Below are 17,617 nucleotides of genomic sequence, written 5' to 3'. Positions count from 1 at the left end.
AGCCAAGAAGAATGTGAACTGTGAGTGCTTCAGAGAATGCAGTTTTATCATTGTTGAAGCCCAGGGGTCATCCTGGTTACAGCCAGAGCCTCTACATTCACAGTTCTCTTACTTTTCATTCAACAGAGAATGGGCACAAAACTTTCCACGTAACTGGTTCAGGTGCCCCAGGAGGCCTGCCTGCCAGCGTTAGCTTCTGTCTGCTTCACAGTTTTGTGATGGGTGGACCTGTGTGGTTTAATTAAAATTGTGAGCTCCTTTGTGGGGTGGGATAAGACACCTTTACCTTGAGGGAGATCCAGCTTCTTCCCTGTGTTAATGGAGGAGCTTTTGCTGGAGCTGTGTTCACACCTCACTTCCTGAATTTGCTTGACAGGTCACTTCCTGTATCAAGTCTAGGATAATTTAGTGGGGAAAGTAACTAACTCAGAGGATGGTCCAGGGAGCCAAAGGTTTAGAGAGGCAGCTACTGGGTTCTCTTTGTCACACTGAGTAATTTCCTCAGAATGTTCTTGCTGTCACAAGTCTACAGGGGAAGTGGGGCGGCTGAAATAAGACTTGGAGGACAGTTTGTGGGTTCCCTCTGTCTTTATTTTCAGAGATTTCTGGTCTTAACCTATTTCTTCAAAGTAATATATATAATAACATCAATAGTCAAAGATGTATAAAGAAAATATTAAGTACCTCTTTTGCCCACATCCATCACTACCTTCTCCCTGGGATGCTCAGTGTTACAGACTTCCACATCTTTCCTTTGTGCTGATTTCACCACCAACAAGCACAGATGTGCATACATCACAGTATTTTAGAGATGGTGGTCTTCATATGAAACCATTGTTATCAGTCACATCACACTGCAGTTGGCTCTCTTACTAAGTAATAAGTAACGGCCATCCTTTCAGTCTGTAATGATTCATTTTATGACAGTTGTGCAAAATCCCATACATTGCTCTAGCGCATTTATTCAGCCATTACCCAAATGATGCATCTCATGATTGTTTACTTTTCTGCTATCAACAGTGGTTTGGTAAGCACTCTCATCCACATATCCATACAGTTCTATCTTTAGAGATAATTCCAGGTTCCTGGAAGAGGACTTGCTGGATCAAAGAGTATGTGTATTTTAGTTTGTAGAGATATTAATGGATAACTTTTCAAAAATGTTGTGTCAAAATATGTTTCTGCTAGCACTTTTGATGTCCTTGCTAGTCCTGTAAATTTATTCTATACCTAGTCCCAAGTACTTTTAAAACAAGAATCTTTTATATATGATGTATGCAGTAATACATACATGTATGTATGTATCTCTGTGTGTATATCATGTGGATTCTGTTTTCTGCTAGTTTTCTCATTTGAGTTGTGTTTACTTGCTCAAGGGGAATGTTTTCGTCCTTGATTTGAGATGTGCTCTCTTAGATGGGATTTTCTGGCCAGCATGGTGAGACCATTAGAGCCACACACCCAAGTCAGAAGCGTCCTGAGTATCCTTTAATGGCTCTGATGCCCAAGATCCTGGCCACTTAAGCTGAGCTCTTAACCTGCCTTGTGATGTGGGGAACTCACTTTTCTTCCCTCTCCCTAGTGTTTTTCATCTGTAAAATAGAAGTTGGGCTAGATGATCTCTAAGATTCTTTTATTTCAGAAAATTTCTAAACCTCTTGCATCGTTCATGGGAACTTTGAGAAAATTTGGGATCTTGGTTGTTATAGAGGACTAAGAAGTTAGTGAAATTAATCACCAGCATACCTGGGTCAAAGTTATGTATGGATTGCTAACCAGAGCCCTTTCTAAACCATCCCGTTGTGACTCGTACACACACACACACACACACACACACACACACACACAAGCAGACAAGGAACAAAGGAAGGGAGAGAAGGAAGAGAGTGGGAGGGAGAGAGGGAAAGAGAGAGAAGGTTGGAAGAGAAAAGAGAACAAGGGAGGAGGAAGAAAAGGAATCTGCCTTCTCTTCTTGGTTGGGCTCTAATTCCTCTGTGCGCTCGAACAGACACTACTTTCCCGGACCCTCAGTTTTCCCATTGGAAAAGCGGGAGATGTGGACTTAAACTACCTTCCAGTCCGTGCACTTCCCAAATCTGAATTTGATGTCAGGGCCCCCTGTGGTCCTGGAGGATGGGAGGGACCCCTTCCTGGCTGTGGCGCAGACATCCCATCTCTGCAGCCAGCAGGGCTCACCCCTGGTGTGGAGCCAGGTCTCCCTTTTTTGCGTGAGTGCAAGTCTCCCTGAATAGTCACTATCAGGAGGACTTAGATCTTGTGAAAACCCATTCCTTTCTGTGGATGATGTCATTCTGACCTTTGGAGGTGTTCTGATCTAGTAAAAATCTATCTGAGCAAACAGATAGGAAAATGGAAGAAAGAGGAAAGGGGGTTGGGGGAGGGATAAATTAGAAACTTGGGATTAGCAGATACAAACTATTATATATACAACAGATAAACAGCAAGGGCCTACCGTATAGCACAGAGCTTCTCAGGTGGCTCAGTGGTAAAGAATCTACCTGTAATACAGGAGACGTGCATTCGATCCCTGCATCGGGAAGATCCTCTAGAGAAGGAAATGGCTATCCACTCCAGTATTCTTGTCTGGGAAGTCCCATGAACAGAGGTGCCTGGCAGGCCACAGTCCATGGGGTCACAAGGAGTTGGACATGACTTAGGGACTGAGGACACATGTACTACATAGCACAGGGAACTATATTCAGTACCCTATAATAAACTATAATGGAAAATAATATGAAAAATTTTATATATATATATATATATATATATGTATATGTATGTATATATATATGGCATCCCAGATGTCACTAGTGGTAAAGAACCTGCCTGCCAATGCAGGAGATATAAGAGATGCAGGTTCGATCCCTGGGTTGGGAAGATCCCCTGGAGGAGGGCACGGCAACCCACTTTAGTATTCTTGCCTGGAGAATCCCATGGAAAGAGGAGCCTGGCAGGCTACAGTCCATGGGGTTGCAAAGAGTCTGACACAACTGAAGTGACTTAGCACACGTGTACAGATAAATCACTTTGCTGTACACCAGAAATGAATACAACATTGTAAATCAACTATACTGCAATTAAACAAAAAAAGGGGGGCAGAGACAGAAAAGAGAAGAGTAGTGAGAGATGCTTTCTTCAGTTGTATTTGCTTTTCAAAAAAATATGCTCTAAAATATGCTTTAATTTGCTCACGAATTAAACATTGTTTATAAAGCAGCTATTATGTGCCATGTACATTTTTCATATGATTAGGAAACAACAGTGAATAAAGTAGGCAGCATCCCACCCTCTGACATTGCAGTGGGGGAAGAACAGAACAAAGAAAGCCTAATAAATAAGTAAATTATATAGTATGTTAGGAAGCATAAGTGCTCGGTCGCTTCAGTTGTGTCCAACTCTGTGACACCATAGACTGCAGCCCTTTAGGCTCCTCGTCTGTGGGATTCAAGTGCTATTAAAATTGAAAACAAAGACCAACAACCTCTGAGGCTATGAGATACTAATAACTACTAATAACCTTTCTCCTCTTTTAGGAGAAAACACATTTAATGAAATACTTTTGGTTCTTTGGTGACTAAGCCTCTTGGGTGAAATCCAAAACTGGTCTGCCTGTTATGGAAGAGAATTCAGTATAGTAATATTTCAAGGAGGTCCCCATTGTGATTTAATGCATAGGTTATTGCACCATGAAACAGTTATTGTTCCGATGAGCTGCCAGAGATAAAATGAACATTCCCATGAGGTGTGGCTTATAAAGTAAAAGGAATAATTCCATTAAATAGGGCATTTCAGAAAGCTCTGCCCTCCTCTTAGTAAATGAAAAGTACTGCCTTTGCTGGCAGAGGTTTAGGACAAAATGCAGGAAAATTGAAGTCTGTCCCAAATCTGCACATGCTTCTTGAGCCCACGCTAAGTTGTGTCAGACATTTCAGTCTTGTCTGACTTTATACGACCCCATGGACTGCAGCCTGCCAGGCTCCTCTGTCCATAAGATTCTCTAGGCAAGAATACTGGAGTGGGTTGCCATGCCCTCCTCCAAGGAATCTTCCCCACCCAGGGATTGAACCTGCATCTCTTATGCCTCCTGCATTGGCAGGAGGGTTCTTTAACACCTGGGAAGCCCGGTCAAGAGCAGAGGACTGTGCTGCAGCTGGCACCATCGGGGATAAAAAGTGAAATGACCATCACATCCCCTGCCTTTACATTTTCTGAAGCATAACTTGCATCACATTTGACTTCCTACTCTTAACACATGGTTGCATATTATACAGTACAGTCTTTATTTTTTTGCATGCATCGTCTTAGTCCATTGGACAGTCTGTTAATAAAAACAGCTAGTATTTATTCCGGTTGTGCTATGCACTGGGCCCTTGATAAACCCTAGCATACATGAAGTTGGTCCTCAGAGCAAACCTGTAAAGGAGGAATTATCTTCCCATTTTACAGATAAGGAGATGGGGGCTCAGAGGAGCTCTGTCTCTTGTCCAGGATTCTGTAGCTTGGGAGTAGGGGAAGGCCTTCCTTACCCGAGATCTAGTCTGACTTCAGGCCCATTTTCTTATGCTGCTCTCCTGCCCCTGTCTGACCCTTCTGAGGGGTTTGGGGCTTTGAGGACTGGGTTGGGAATAACTGAGCCACTGTTACTGCTTTATGTTGGCATCTCTAACTCATCCTGGGGCTGCAGGCAGGCAGGGAGGGGAAGAGGTCTTACTTAAAAACACACAGCTCATGTCTCCTCTTCTCACTCTTCCTTATCGACCGCCAGTTTCTAGAACTAGAGCTAGCGTGGAGGCTCCCGAGTCCCAGACTATCCTAGCAACTTGGGGACTGGACCTGCTCCACCTGAAGAGAGAGAGAGAGAGAGAGAGAGAGAGAGACTGGGGCAGGTCCTTGATCAGTAGAGCTGATTGGCTCAGAGTCCCGTTCTGGGCTCCACCACCTCAGCTCACATTGTGCTCAGCACTTGTTCATCGGTTGATTTGAGCACGGTCGTTTTCCTTGTCATGAACTCAGTCTTCTCACCTCTCCAGTGTGGATAATGATAGCACTCACCTGAGATGGGGATAATGGGGATCCAGTGACTTGTAATGAGTGACCAGGCACATAGGACCAGCTTTGGGAACAGAAGCCGTGGTTATCCACAGCCTTTCTTTCTAACCTCCCTATCATATTTTAAAGCCCCAGAGAAGAAAACAAACCAGAATGGAACCAAAAATAAGGCAGTGGGATGTGAGGACATCCACGTCGGCAGGCAGCAAGTCAATGCTTATTTTAATTTCTGTTCCCACACACCAGCTTATTCACAAAATCCTTATCCTGCCTCACTAAAATAAATGTACCTTGAAATGAGAGATGGATCTTATTTTGAGACTCAAAAAACATGCTCTGGGGAGAACTCTTTTGTCTGTTTGTCTCATTCTTGTGGGAACATGTCCCCACGGTGGGTCAGTGGGCTGTGCCTCCTTTGTTTATGGATATGTTTTTGTTGAGGGCCATCTTATAGGATTAAAGGCAGACAGTAGAGGAAAAAATGATACACATCAGCCAGTCATCTAACTGTTATTGAGCACCTACTGTGTGCTCAGTCCTGGGGTAAGAGGGACACATGCTTGGCCACCTTCTTTCCTCGTTTTACTGTGATTTCCAACCTTGCGCACCTTCTTTCTGACTGATGAGGTCAGGGTATAATGAGGAGCCCCAATCACTGTGGTCAAAACTAAACCTGCTCTAGTCTGTGTCAGACCTGGCCTTAGGCCTTTTAGTAAACTCTGCTGGAAAATAGAGAACTTTGCTAAAAAATAGAAAAATGAGTTAGTGTCCAGTCATGGAGCAGTTAAAATGATTGAGTATCTGGTTATAAATGTATGCCTGGGCAGTGACTCTTTGTGTCAAAGATGGTTAAAACAGAACTGTAAAAAAAAAAAAAAAAATACAGGTCCTTAAAAACAACAACAACAGGGCAAAACACAGTTCCTGCTTGAGGCCAAGGTTTCAATTTAGTTTTGGAACCAAAATAAACACACATGCAGCAACAGCAGGTAGCACTACCCGCTATATAATTACGTCCGAAATTGCGAGGTCCAGGCTGTCAGGGCAGCGGGAGTTGAGAGGAGAAAGCTCACGTGGGCAGAGGAAAGAGAGGAGGCTCATGCAAGGGGCTGGGGCTCAGCTGAGGTTTGTGATGCTAGGTGAGATGGGCAGAGTGGGAAGAAGTGAGCATTCTGCAGGGACAGGCGCTTACTGCGTCTGGAGAATGGCAGGTGCCCACGGATGGTAACACCACCCGAGATTAGAAAGTAGTTTTACAGTTTGCCAGGCACCAGCCTCACAGCCCTGCCAGACGGATGCATTAGCATCCTATTGCTGCAGTAACAAATTGCCACAGATGAAGAGCCTTAATACAACACACATCTATTATCTTATGGTTGTGTAGGTTAGAAGTCCGAAACAGTATCTTCAGGGCTGTGCTCCTTTCTGGAAGCTCCAAGGAGGATTCTATCTCCTTGCTTTTTTCAGCTTCCAGAACCAGCCCACATTCCTTGTGGTCACTTCCTCCACCTTCAGAGCCAGACACAGAGGGCTGAGTTCTCACAATGCATCTCTCTGATCTTACTTTCTATTGTCACCTCCCTCTCTGCCTCTCTGCTTCCTCCCTCTTCTACTTTTAAAGACCTTTATGATTACATTGGAAGGTAATCCAGGATGCCCTTCCCATCTCAAGGTCAGCCGATTGGCAACCTTAATTCCCCTGCTACCCGAGTTGCCTTTTGTCATGTAAATTACCAGATTAACAGGTTCTGGGGATTAACATGAATATTTTTGAGGGGCCATTACTCTGCCTTCCCTGATAGCTCAGTTGGTAAAGAATCTGCCTGCAGTGTAGGAGACCCTGGTTTGATTCCTGGATCAAGAAGATCCCTGGAGAAGGGATAGGCTACCACCCCCCCCACCCACCCCCCCCCACACACACCCCCCCCACCCCCGCCAGTATTCTTGAGATTCCCTTGTGGCTCAGCTGGTAAAGAATCCACCTGCAATGTGGGAGAGTTCCATCCCTGGGTTGGGAAGATCCCCTGGAGAAGGGAGAAGGGAACGGCTACCCACTCTAGTATCCTCACCTGGAGAATTCCATGGACTGTATAGTCTATGGGGTTGCAAAGAGTTGGACATGACTGAGCGACTTAACTTTTTCATTCTGCCTACTGAAGGGGGTATTATTATTATTATTCCCATTTTGCCAAACAGGAACCTGAGGCTCAGAGGGAGTAAGTGACTTGCCCAAAGTCATAGACAGCCAGGGAAATTTAGAGCTGGGACCAATGCCCTGTTCAGATCGGCCAGTGGCTCTCCATAGTCCGTTGGAGTCCATAAACTCTTGTAGGCATTTAGGGCCCTCTGGGCCTTGACTCTGCCTGTTTCCAACCTATCATGGGAGGAGACTCTTGGAGAGATCTTGTTTGGAGCTTGAGACTTTCCCCTCCCTGCATTTCTATGTAACATTGGGCCTTTCTTTCTTTTCTTGGGAACAGATGAATTACTAGATAGATGTGCTTGTTATCATTGTTTGTAAGCAAGTTAGAGAGGTCTGGGTTCCCTTTCCTTTGAGGCTGTACTAGAACCTATTTAATTTGCAGATCCTTTGGTTAAAAGCTCTCTTTCCTTAGATCTCATGCTTTCTTGCTTTTGGGGGAAGTTCAGTTAAGGGTGGAGAGAAACGGAATAGCAGAGTGCCAAATGAGTGAACCAGGTACAATGGTCTGTCACCATTCTCCCGAGGAAAGCCATGTGTTGGGTTAGACACTCTCCCCTTTAGTGGTCAGTCTTCCAGCGGCTTTAATGAAGTGCCAGGAGTCTCTGTCTTGTCCATCCACTTTATAATGTGGCCCCAAGGCCCCTCCCTTGCTTGAAGAACCCCACAAAAGGCAAGGTGAGGTTCATATCAGGACCTTCATTGACTAACCTCTGCACTGGGGGAGAGTAATCAAGAATAAAAGCCTTACCCTCTTGCACTGTTGGTAGGAATGTAAATTGGCACAACCACCATGGCGAACAGCATGGAGATTCTTTAAAAAACTAAAAACTAGCATCAGTTCAGTTCAGTTACTCAGTTGTGTCCGACTCTTTGCGACCCCATGGACTGCAGCATGCCAGGCTTCCCTCTCCATCACCAAACTCCTGGCGCTTACTCAAACTCATGTCCATCAAGTCGGTGATGCCATCCAACCATGTCATCCACTGTTGTCCCCTTTTCCTCCTGCTCTCAATCTTTCCCAGCATCACAGTCTTTTCAAATGAGTCAGTTCTTCACACCAGGTGGCCAAAGTACTGGAGTTTCAGCTTCAGCATCAGTCCTTCTAATGAATATTCAGGACTGATTTCCTTTAGGATTGACTGGTTGGATCTCCTTTCAGTCCAAGGGACTCTCAAGAGTCTTCTCGAACACCATAGTTCAAAAGCACCAATTCTTTGGCGTTACATACAACTAGCATAAAACCCAACAATCCCACTGCTGGGCATATACCCTGAAAAAAATGATACTTCAAAGAGACACATGTACCCCTGTGTTCACTGTAGCACTGTTTCTGATAACCAGAACATGGAAGCAACCTAGATGTCCATCACTAGATGAATGGATAAAGAAGTTGTGGTAAATATATGCAATGGAATACTACTCAGCCATAAAAAGGGGAAAAATTTGGGTCATTTGTAGTAATGTGGATGAATCTAGAAACTGTCATGCAAAAATAATTCAGAAAGAGAAAAACAAAGAAATATTGACACATATATATGTATGGAATCTAGAGAAATGGTACTGATGAACCTATTTGCAGGGCAGGAATAGGTAGAGAATGGACTTGTGGACACAGCAGGGAAAGGCGAGGGTGGTGCATATTTAGAGAATAGCATTGACATAATTACACCGCCACGTGTGAAACAGATAGCTAGCGGGAGGCTGCTGCGTAGCGCAGGGAGCCCAGCTTGGCACTCTGTGATGACCTAGAATGGCCTAGAGGGGTAGGATGGGAGGGGATATGTGTATACTTATGGCTGATTCATGTTGTTGTACAGCTGAAACTAACACAATGTTATAAATCAGCTTTATTCCAATTAAAAAGTATACTCCCTAAAAAATTAAGTCCAAGAACTAAAAAGAATATTAAAAACAAAGAATGAAAGCCTTTGGCTGGTTTCACTTTCTAGACTTCTGTAATTTTTACCGTATTGAGATTTAAAAAGCAAAAGCAGAGTGTGATTTTAGGCAGAGAATGGAGGCAGTGCTAGGCACACAGTCCTACCTCCCTGCCTCCCTTCTCCTTACACTTCCCTCCCTGGCCCCACCAGGCTGCGTCTGTCTAGCTCATCTTTCCTCACTCCTGCCTCAGGAGTGAGTTTTTCCCTTCCTGTCTGAATGTCATCTCTCTCTCTGCATGAATGCACAGCTCTAACCCCACCTCCTGGGTGAAGCTTGCCCATTCTCCCAGTTGGAGTGAATTCTTCCCTGACCTTTACTTCCTTCATGCTTGTGATTTGTGTTGTAAGAGCTATATAATCAGTCTGCTTTCTATTCTCAGTTAGAAGTCAAGTTCTATGGATAGTATGGCAGAGATCTTGACCATCTTGTTTTTTTTTTTTTTTGCCACATTCCCAGCATCTGGAGCAGTGCCTGACACACAGTTTGTGCTTGTTGAATGAATGAGTGAATGGGTGTCTCTTCTTACACTAATGATAATAATGAATTTAATTGCTTATTAAGAGCAGACACTGGACTCAACATTTCATATGCATTATCTCAGTTATTTAATAGCATTCACAGCAACCCAAAGTCTAGTTTTACAGTTTTAAAAAACTACGGTTTGGGGATTAGTTAACTTCTTCAGGTAGTAAATAGTGGATTGAGGACTCAGCCCAGGTCAGTCTGATTCTAAAACCTATGCTTTAAAAAAAAATGACTGAGTGAGTGGCTTGCCAGACCAGCAGACAGCATCAGCATTGCCTGAAAACTTGTTTGAAGCACAGATTCTTAGAACGCAACCCAGACCCAATGAATCAAAAACTGCAGCAGTGTGTGTTTTATAAGCCCTCCTGGTCTTCCTGACGTCCACCCAGTTTTGAGAACCACTGTTCTAGGCTGTGCTGGGAAGGTTCTCTTGTTTGATGTCCATTAGAATCCCTGAAAAGCTTTTAAAACTCTCAATGCTCAGGCCAGACCGCCAACAAATTAAATTGAAGGGTCTAGGTTAAAGGGCAGGCAGTGGCCCAGGCTCAGCATTTTTTTTTTTAACACTCCCTAGTTGCATCTAAAGCATAATAAAGAAACACAGATTCTTAGAACCCAACCCAGACCCAGTGAATCAAAAACTCTGAGAGATTGTGAGAGATTGAGAGACCCACTTGCATGTACATATACATATATATGTATATGTGCATATATAGAAGATATATTATATATATATATCTATATATATATATATCTATCTTCTATGACTGTTGAATGGATTCCTCCCTAGAAGAGTGCTTCCTGAGACTCAGTGTGCAGATGAAGCACCAGGAGATCTTATTCCAGTGCAGTTTTTAACTCAGGAGGTGTAGGGTGAGATCGGAGACTCTGCTTTCTGCAAGCTACAGGGGATGCAGATACTCTGGCTTGGGGATCATGGGGACCAGTCTTAAGTAGCATGGTTTTCCAGTCTAGACCATGCTGTCTAATAGGGTAACCACTGGCCACATCTGACTGTCTATATGTAGACCAATCAAAATTAAAGTAAAAACTCAATTTTTCCGTCATACTATCCACATTTCAAACACTTGAGTTTCACGCGGCTAGTGGCTAAGATATTAGCAGAGATATAAAAAGTTTCCATCATCATAGAAATTCTTTTGGACCCCACTGTTCTGGGATGTGAGTCTTGTGACGGAAAGTACCATGAACTTTTTCATTTTTTGTCCAGCTGGGACACTCTTGCATGCAGTGGAAGCTTAGCAAATGTTTATTGAAGTTATTTTTAGTGGAAGGATTCTAATGGTACAAAGTCTGTGTCAAAAAGAAGTAAATAGCTTTCTTAGATGGATGCTAGGGAATTCATTAATATGATGAATGAAATGAAACCCTTCACTACCCCACCCAAATTGAATTAAATGCACTTAAGTCTTGCATAGGCAAAAAGATGTAATAGAGGCCCTGGCTCCAGCCCCAACTTTATCCCCAGAACTCTGAACTCTCTTTTGGGCTCTGAAAAGAAAGGACTCTGGTTCCCCCTACAGGACTGTCCTGGAGTTTGCTGGATTAGAGTGAGATTAAGTCTGATAGAAAAGGGAAGGGGGACAAATGAGCTCATGGTCAAGAGAACAGTGTATGGTTAGCAGAGGGAGGGGCAGGCTGACTTTGCCCTGCTGTAAGGTACCTGGCATCTGATAATTTGACTCAACCACCGTGGCCAAGGGGGTTCCAGGTCACAGTGCCCAAGGTCTGGAAAAAGGGGCCTTTGAGTGTCCCTAGAGGTCACCTACTCCATAACTGAGGTTGCTGAACTTTTAACTCCATCTCGAGTCTCTAAAGCTCAGAGCCTTCAAAGTAAACTCTTCCCTGTAGTCAGTGGTTTTATTTAAAATAATAATAATAAAGAAAATTAAAAGTTTGGGGTTTTTTTTAGTTTCTCTTTTTGGGGTCAGATGTGTTTTAGGAGTAGAGAGAGGTTGAAAGAGAAGGGGGGGAGAGGGAGAACATGCTTTAAAAGAGAAAGTTCTTCTGTAACCAGAGTAGAGATGGATGTGTTCATATTATACATTCATATGATACATGTTATCTGTGTATGTACATGTATGTATGTACATGTACATGTAGATCATTATCTCAGGTAGCGTTCCAAACAATGCTGTGAAATAGGTGTCACTTCATAAAAGGGGAAACCAAGGCATGCAGAGATTCAGTAACAAAGTCACAGAGTGGGTAACTGACAGTGACTTTGGACCTGGACAATCTACCTTCAAGGTCCATGTTTCTTAATAATGTACTATGCTCAAGATATAAGTGTGTGTGGTCATGATAGTTACACCTTAAAAATTAGTCTTAACAGTCTTGTCCAGTTAGATTAAAGACTAAATGCAGCTTCCTCCTTGCTCCAGTCCCCTGACAAAAGGCAGAAAGACTCCCTATCAGTATTGCATTGGTTCTCCCAGGTGGGAAAGGAAATTGAGATGCAAAGTAACTCATGCTATTCTTTGGAAAAATTGAGTTAATGATGATTTCTGTAATTTACCAGCTTCCAAAGTACTTTTTTTAACATTTTTTTTTTTACTTCCAAAGTACTCAGCCCCCTCTTCTGAGCTTCTTGCTTTATTCCATATGAGTACCCTAATAAGTAAAAATAACCCATGTTATTGCTGCTGCTGCTATGGTGGTGGTGCTCAATCGTGCCTGACTCTTTGTGACCCCATGGACTGTAGCCATCTAGGCTCTTCTGTCCATGGGATTTTCCAGGCAAGAATACTGGAATGGGTTGCCATGTCCTACTCCAGGGGATCTTCCCGACCCAGGCATTGAGCCCAAGTCTCCTGTGTCTCTTGCATTGGCAGGCAGACTCTTCACCACTGCCCTAGCTGCTGTTAGTCCATCTTGAATGGACCATCGTGTTAGAGATTATGGGCTCTACTCTTTGCCTGGGCTTTTATTTTGTGGGTGGGGGAAGCCTTAGTGGCACCATGCATCTCGGCAATAACATTGAGACTGAATTGCTGTTGTGGGACAAGAGAAATGGACTTACTAAGTTCTGTCCCTGTGGCTGGGCTCTGAAGAAGGCAGTCCCAGCAAATGATAAAAGTTCAGATTTTTTTTTAGAAAGCTGATTGCTGTCCCAGTAGCTGCTATAGCTGTAGAGAGATTATTCCCCTGTAGGAGATTTCCAGTTGTGCTTCCTTGATCTTGCTTTGTCAGGGACTTGCTTTAAATAAGATGCCCTCTGTAGACAGCAGAGATTCTGAGACTTGTACAGCTCTGTGATGTGCCAAATTGGAAATAACATTCTAAAATGAATGTCTTCCAGGAACAAATTCAGCAGTAGGTTTCCATCGATGCCAAACACCCTCCAGATGGCTGTACTTCATCTGGGGTATTATTGGAACAGTCTCCCCAAGCAACCTAAATCTCTAGGACTGGACGGATATTTACCTTCCCGTCATCTTAAAAAAAATAGATGCTTCGATTCTTCTCGATGAGATCAGGGTCCCTGATGGACTGACCTGGCTAGCTGATCCAGTAGGGAGGAAAGAAACATTGGGAATTGGCACTGAGACACTTGTGCACTTATTCACCTGATACCTACTGAGTGCAACTCACTGATTCCTATGAGTGGTACACAGATGGGGAGAACATAGCTCTGCCTTAAAAATGTTGATAATTTAACTGAATGGGTACTTTATAAAGAAGAATGATCGATAAATGTATGAGAGTTCGGAGGAGGAACAGAGGGTAGAAAGTTGGCCAGCCCAGCCCAAAGTAGATCCTAGGTATCTAAAAAGTAAGCATATTCCTCTAGAGTGGTACTGGTCACCACATCACTTGGGAATTCATTAGAAGTGAAAGTTCTAGGGCCCATACCCAAACCTATAGATTCTTTGGGGGTGGGGCTGAGGAACTTGGTTTAATGAATTATCCAGGTGATTTTAATACATGTTGAACTGTATATTAGATATACTAATGTATTAGTGTACATGAGTGTATATTATAGTAAGCTTGGCACAGATGGGCTCAGTAAAGGACAGAAATGGTATGGACCTAACAGAAGCAGAAGATATTAAGAAGAGGTGGTAAGAATACACAGAAAAACTGTACAGAAAAAGATCTTCACAACCCAGATAATCACAATGGTGTGATCACTCAACTAGAGCCAGACATCCTGGAATGTGAAGTCAAGTGGGCCTTAGGAAGCATCACTACAAACAAAGCTAGTGGAGGTGATGGAATTCCACTTGAGCTGTTTTGCATCCTAAAAGATGATGCTTTGAAAGTGCTGCACTCAATATGTCAGCAAATTTGGAAAACTCAGCAGTGGCCACAGGACTGGAAAAGGTCAGTTTTCATTCCGATCCCAAAGAAAAACAATGCCAAAGAATGCTCAAACTACCGCACAATTGCACTAAATAGCAGCTCACTCCAGTATTCTTGCCTGGAGAATCCATGGATGGAGGAGCCTGGTGGGCTACAGTCCACGGGGTCGCAAAGAGTCGGACACGACTGAGCAACTTAACTAACTTTCACACGCTAGTAAGGTAATGCTCAAAATTCTCCAAGCCAGGCTTCAGCAATACGTGAACCATGAACTTCCAGATGTTCAAGGTGGTTTAGAAAAGGCAGAGGAACCAGAGAAATTGCCAACATCCGTTGGATCATTGAAAAATCAAGTGAGTTCCATAAAAACGTGTATTTCTTCTTTATTGACTATGCCAAAGTCTTTGACTGTGTGGATCACAATAAACTGTGGAAAATACTGGCAGAGATGAGATTACCAGACCACCTGACCTGCCTCTTGAGAAACCTGTATGCAGGTCAGGAAGCAACAGTTAGAACTGGACATGGAACAACAGACTGGTTCCAAATAGGAAAAGGAGTGTGTCAAGGCTGTATATTGTCATCCTGCTTATTTAACTTATATGGAGAGTACATCATGAGAAATGCTGGGCTGGAAAAAGCACAAGCTGGAATCAAGATTGCCAGGAGAAATATCAATAACCTCAGATATGCAGATGACACCACCCTTATGGCAGAACGAAAAGAAGAACTAAAGAGCCTCTTGATGAAAGTGAAAGAGGAAAGTGAAAAAGTTGGCTTAAAGCTCAACATTCAGAAAACTAAGATCATGGCATCTGATCCCATCACTTCATGGCAAATAGATGGGGAAACAGTGGAAACAGTGGCTGACTTTATTTTTTGGGGCTCCAAAATCACTGCAGATGGTGATTGCAGCCATAAAATTAAAAGATGCTTACTCCTTGGAAGGAAAGTTATGACCAACTTAGACAGTATAATAAAAAGCAGAGACATTACTTTGTCAACAAAGGTCTATCTGGTCAAGGCTATAGTTTTTCCAGTAGTCATGTATGGATGTGACAGTTGGACAATAAAGAAAGCTGAGTGCGAAGAATTGATGCTTTTGAACTGTAGTGTTGGAGAAGACTCTTGAGAGTCCCTTGGACTGCAAGGAGATCCAGCCAGTCCATCCTAAAGGAGATCAGTCCTGGGTGTTCATTGGAAGGACTGATGTGAAAGCTGAAACTCCATACTTGGGCCACCTGATGTGAAGAGTTGACTCATTAGAAAAGCCCCTGATGCTAGGAAAGATTGAGGGCAGAAGGGGAAGGGGACGACAGAGGATGAGATGGTTAGATGACATCACTGACTCAATGGACATGAGTTTGGGTAAACTCCGGGAGTTGGTGATGGACAGGGAGGCCTGGCGTCATGGGATTGCAAAGAGTCAGACACAACTGAGTGACTGAACTGAACTGAACTGGCAATATACATGAGAATTGCCTGGGAGCTTTGAGACTCCCCCGCTATCACCAAGCCAGGCTGTACTTCAGACCAAGTGCATTAGAATGACAGGGGTAGAACTCAGCTGTTGTAATGCTTTAGAGTTCCCTGGCTAATTCCAATGTTCAGTCAGGTTTGAGAAGCCCTCCACAGGAGTGGTAATCAGAAACATACCTGGATACCTGAAAAACTTAGAAAACAAGAAGGAGTACATGTGATCCCCTTCCCAGGTCTATTGAGTCTTTTGTCATGATAAAGGATAGTTGCTTTGGAACACTGACATGACATATTCTGGATATTAGTGGATCAATGGTTCTCAAACTTTGGTGTGCATCAGGATCACCTGGAGGGATGGTTAAAACACAGATTGCTGGGCCCCATTCCCAGAGTTTCTGATTCAGTGTATCTGGGATGGGACCTGAGAGTGTGCCTTGCTCACAAGTTCCAGAGGAATAGCTGATCCTGTTAGTCTGGGGTTATACCCTGGGGGGCTTCCCTAGTGGTTCAGTAGTCAAGAATCCACCTGCAATTCAAGAGATGCAGGGTCCATTCCTGGGTCAAGAAGATCCCCTAGAGGAGGGCATGGCAACCCACTCCGGCTTTCAGAATCCCATGGGCAGAGGAGCCTGACAGACTACAGTCCATAGGGTCACAAAGAGTCGGACACAACTGAGCCGCTGAGCATGCACACACGCACACACGCCCTGAGAGCCACTGGTATGAGATTGACCGTGACTTCTGGTATCGGCTGTTCTGCCAGTTTCCAGGATTCTCATGTTCTAGCAAAGCTTACTATTTTTATGTACCAAAATATCAGTTTCTTTATTGTTGTAATCCCTTATTTTAGTATGTTTTTTGAAGTAAAATCAGAATCATTTATATCATGAGATAGACCCAGCATATTATAGTGCACATTATAATTTCAACTTGAACAGAAGGGCCCTCTCTAGAAAGACCTGTGATCTTTCATGTCTAACTCTGTGCTAAGATATTTCAAGCCCTGGGTTACTAGTGAGATAAGGACCTTTGTTTGTGTTTATTAGTCACTCATATTTCCCCCAGAGCCAGTTTGGCTCTCTTCCTTCAACTGCCTTGAATTGGCCTAGAGTTGACTCATTAAGGAAAATAGAAAGAGGATGTATTGGAGATTTGGAAAGAAGAGGTAGGGAGAGAGATCCAGGTTCATTTCTCATCCTTTCCCTCAAGCCTGCCCATCTCCCTCCTCCGGGATACAGTAGCTCAACTCCCTTCTCCAGGGAAGGATTCTGTTAGGGCCTGAGCCTTTCTACCCTCTAGGATGATTTATTTTAACATATATTCTTTCCCAGTCATCCTATCTGGAGACACTTAGATGCCCAGGCCTAGACTTTGGCCTTCGGGCAAAAGTTACGGGCAGATGATGGGTGATGAAGAGAGCTCCATTTTTAATGAAACCCATTGTATTACTAGAAATAAATACCAAATGCCAGCATGACACCGCTTTGCTCCCATAAGACAATGACTAAAGTCAGCTTCTGTCTTCCCAGATGAAAATTTAGCAACCTGCCCCACAAAGGTACTGTTCACTTCATTATTTCCTGGGTGGATTGAAAAACAGCCTCCTGGACAGACTAGGGGCACAGCAAACTCTTCCTTTTTGTAAAAATTTGCTCTTACAGCCTTTGACCCCTATGTTCTTATCCATCCTCCATTTCCACTCCTGATATCTGCCTCTCTATGAATTTCTCCCCTCTTTTCTCCAACCAGAACTACCGAGTGCCACCCCCACACCAATCACAGATATATCTCATCTCCATGGCTTAGCTAGTTTCCCTGTCTAGCTGTCCTCTCTAAACATTTACCTGAACTCAACCAGTTATGATCTGGCCTCTTCTAAAACCATTAACATCTGAATCTCGAATGGGCGATCTTCTGATATTGGCTGTGTTTTTATAAGGAATATTACAAGTCCTCACTCATCAAACTAGATCAGGAATGGACAAATCTGGCTTGCTGCCTGTTGTTGTAAATAAAGTTTTATTAAAACACAGCCACACCCATTCATTCACATATTGTCTTTGGCAATGAAAG

At 43.5% G+C, this 17,617-nt stretch overlaps 1 protein-coding gene across 30 annotated transcripts in view; it reads left to right on the top strand.

Moving 5' to 3' along the window:
- The window catches only part of KCNMA1 (potassium calcium-activated channel subfamily M alpha 1), a 752,676-nt gene that overhangs the window by 435,152 nt on the left and 299,907 nt on the right, over nucleotides 1-17,617 (top strand). The gene's annotated exons all lie outside the window — the stretch shown is intronic.

The sequence above is a fragment of the Odocoileus virginianus genome, chromosome 7, assembly GCF_023699985.2.
Source record: "Odocoileus virginianus isolate 20LAN1187 ecotype Illinois chromosome 7, Ovbor_1.2, whole genome shotgun sequence".
Lineage (NCBI taxonomy): Eukaryota > Metazoa > Chordata > Mammalia > Artiodactyla > Cervidae > Odocoileus > Odocoileus virginianus.
Note: the sequence above shows the minus strand (reverse complement) of the source record. Positions and strands in the feature narration are given on the sequence as shown.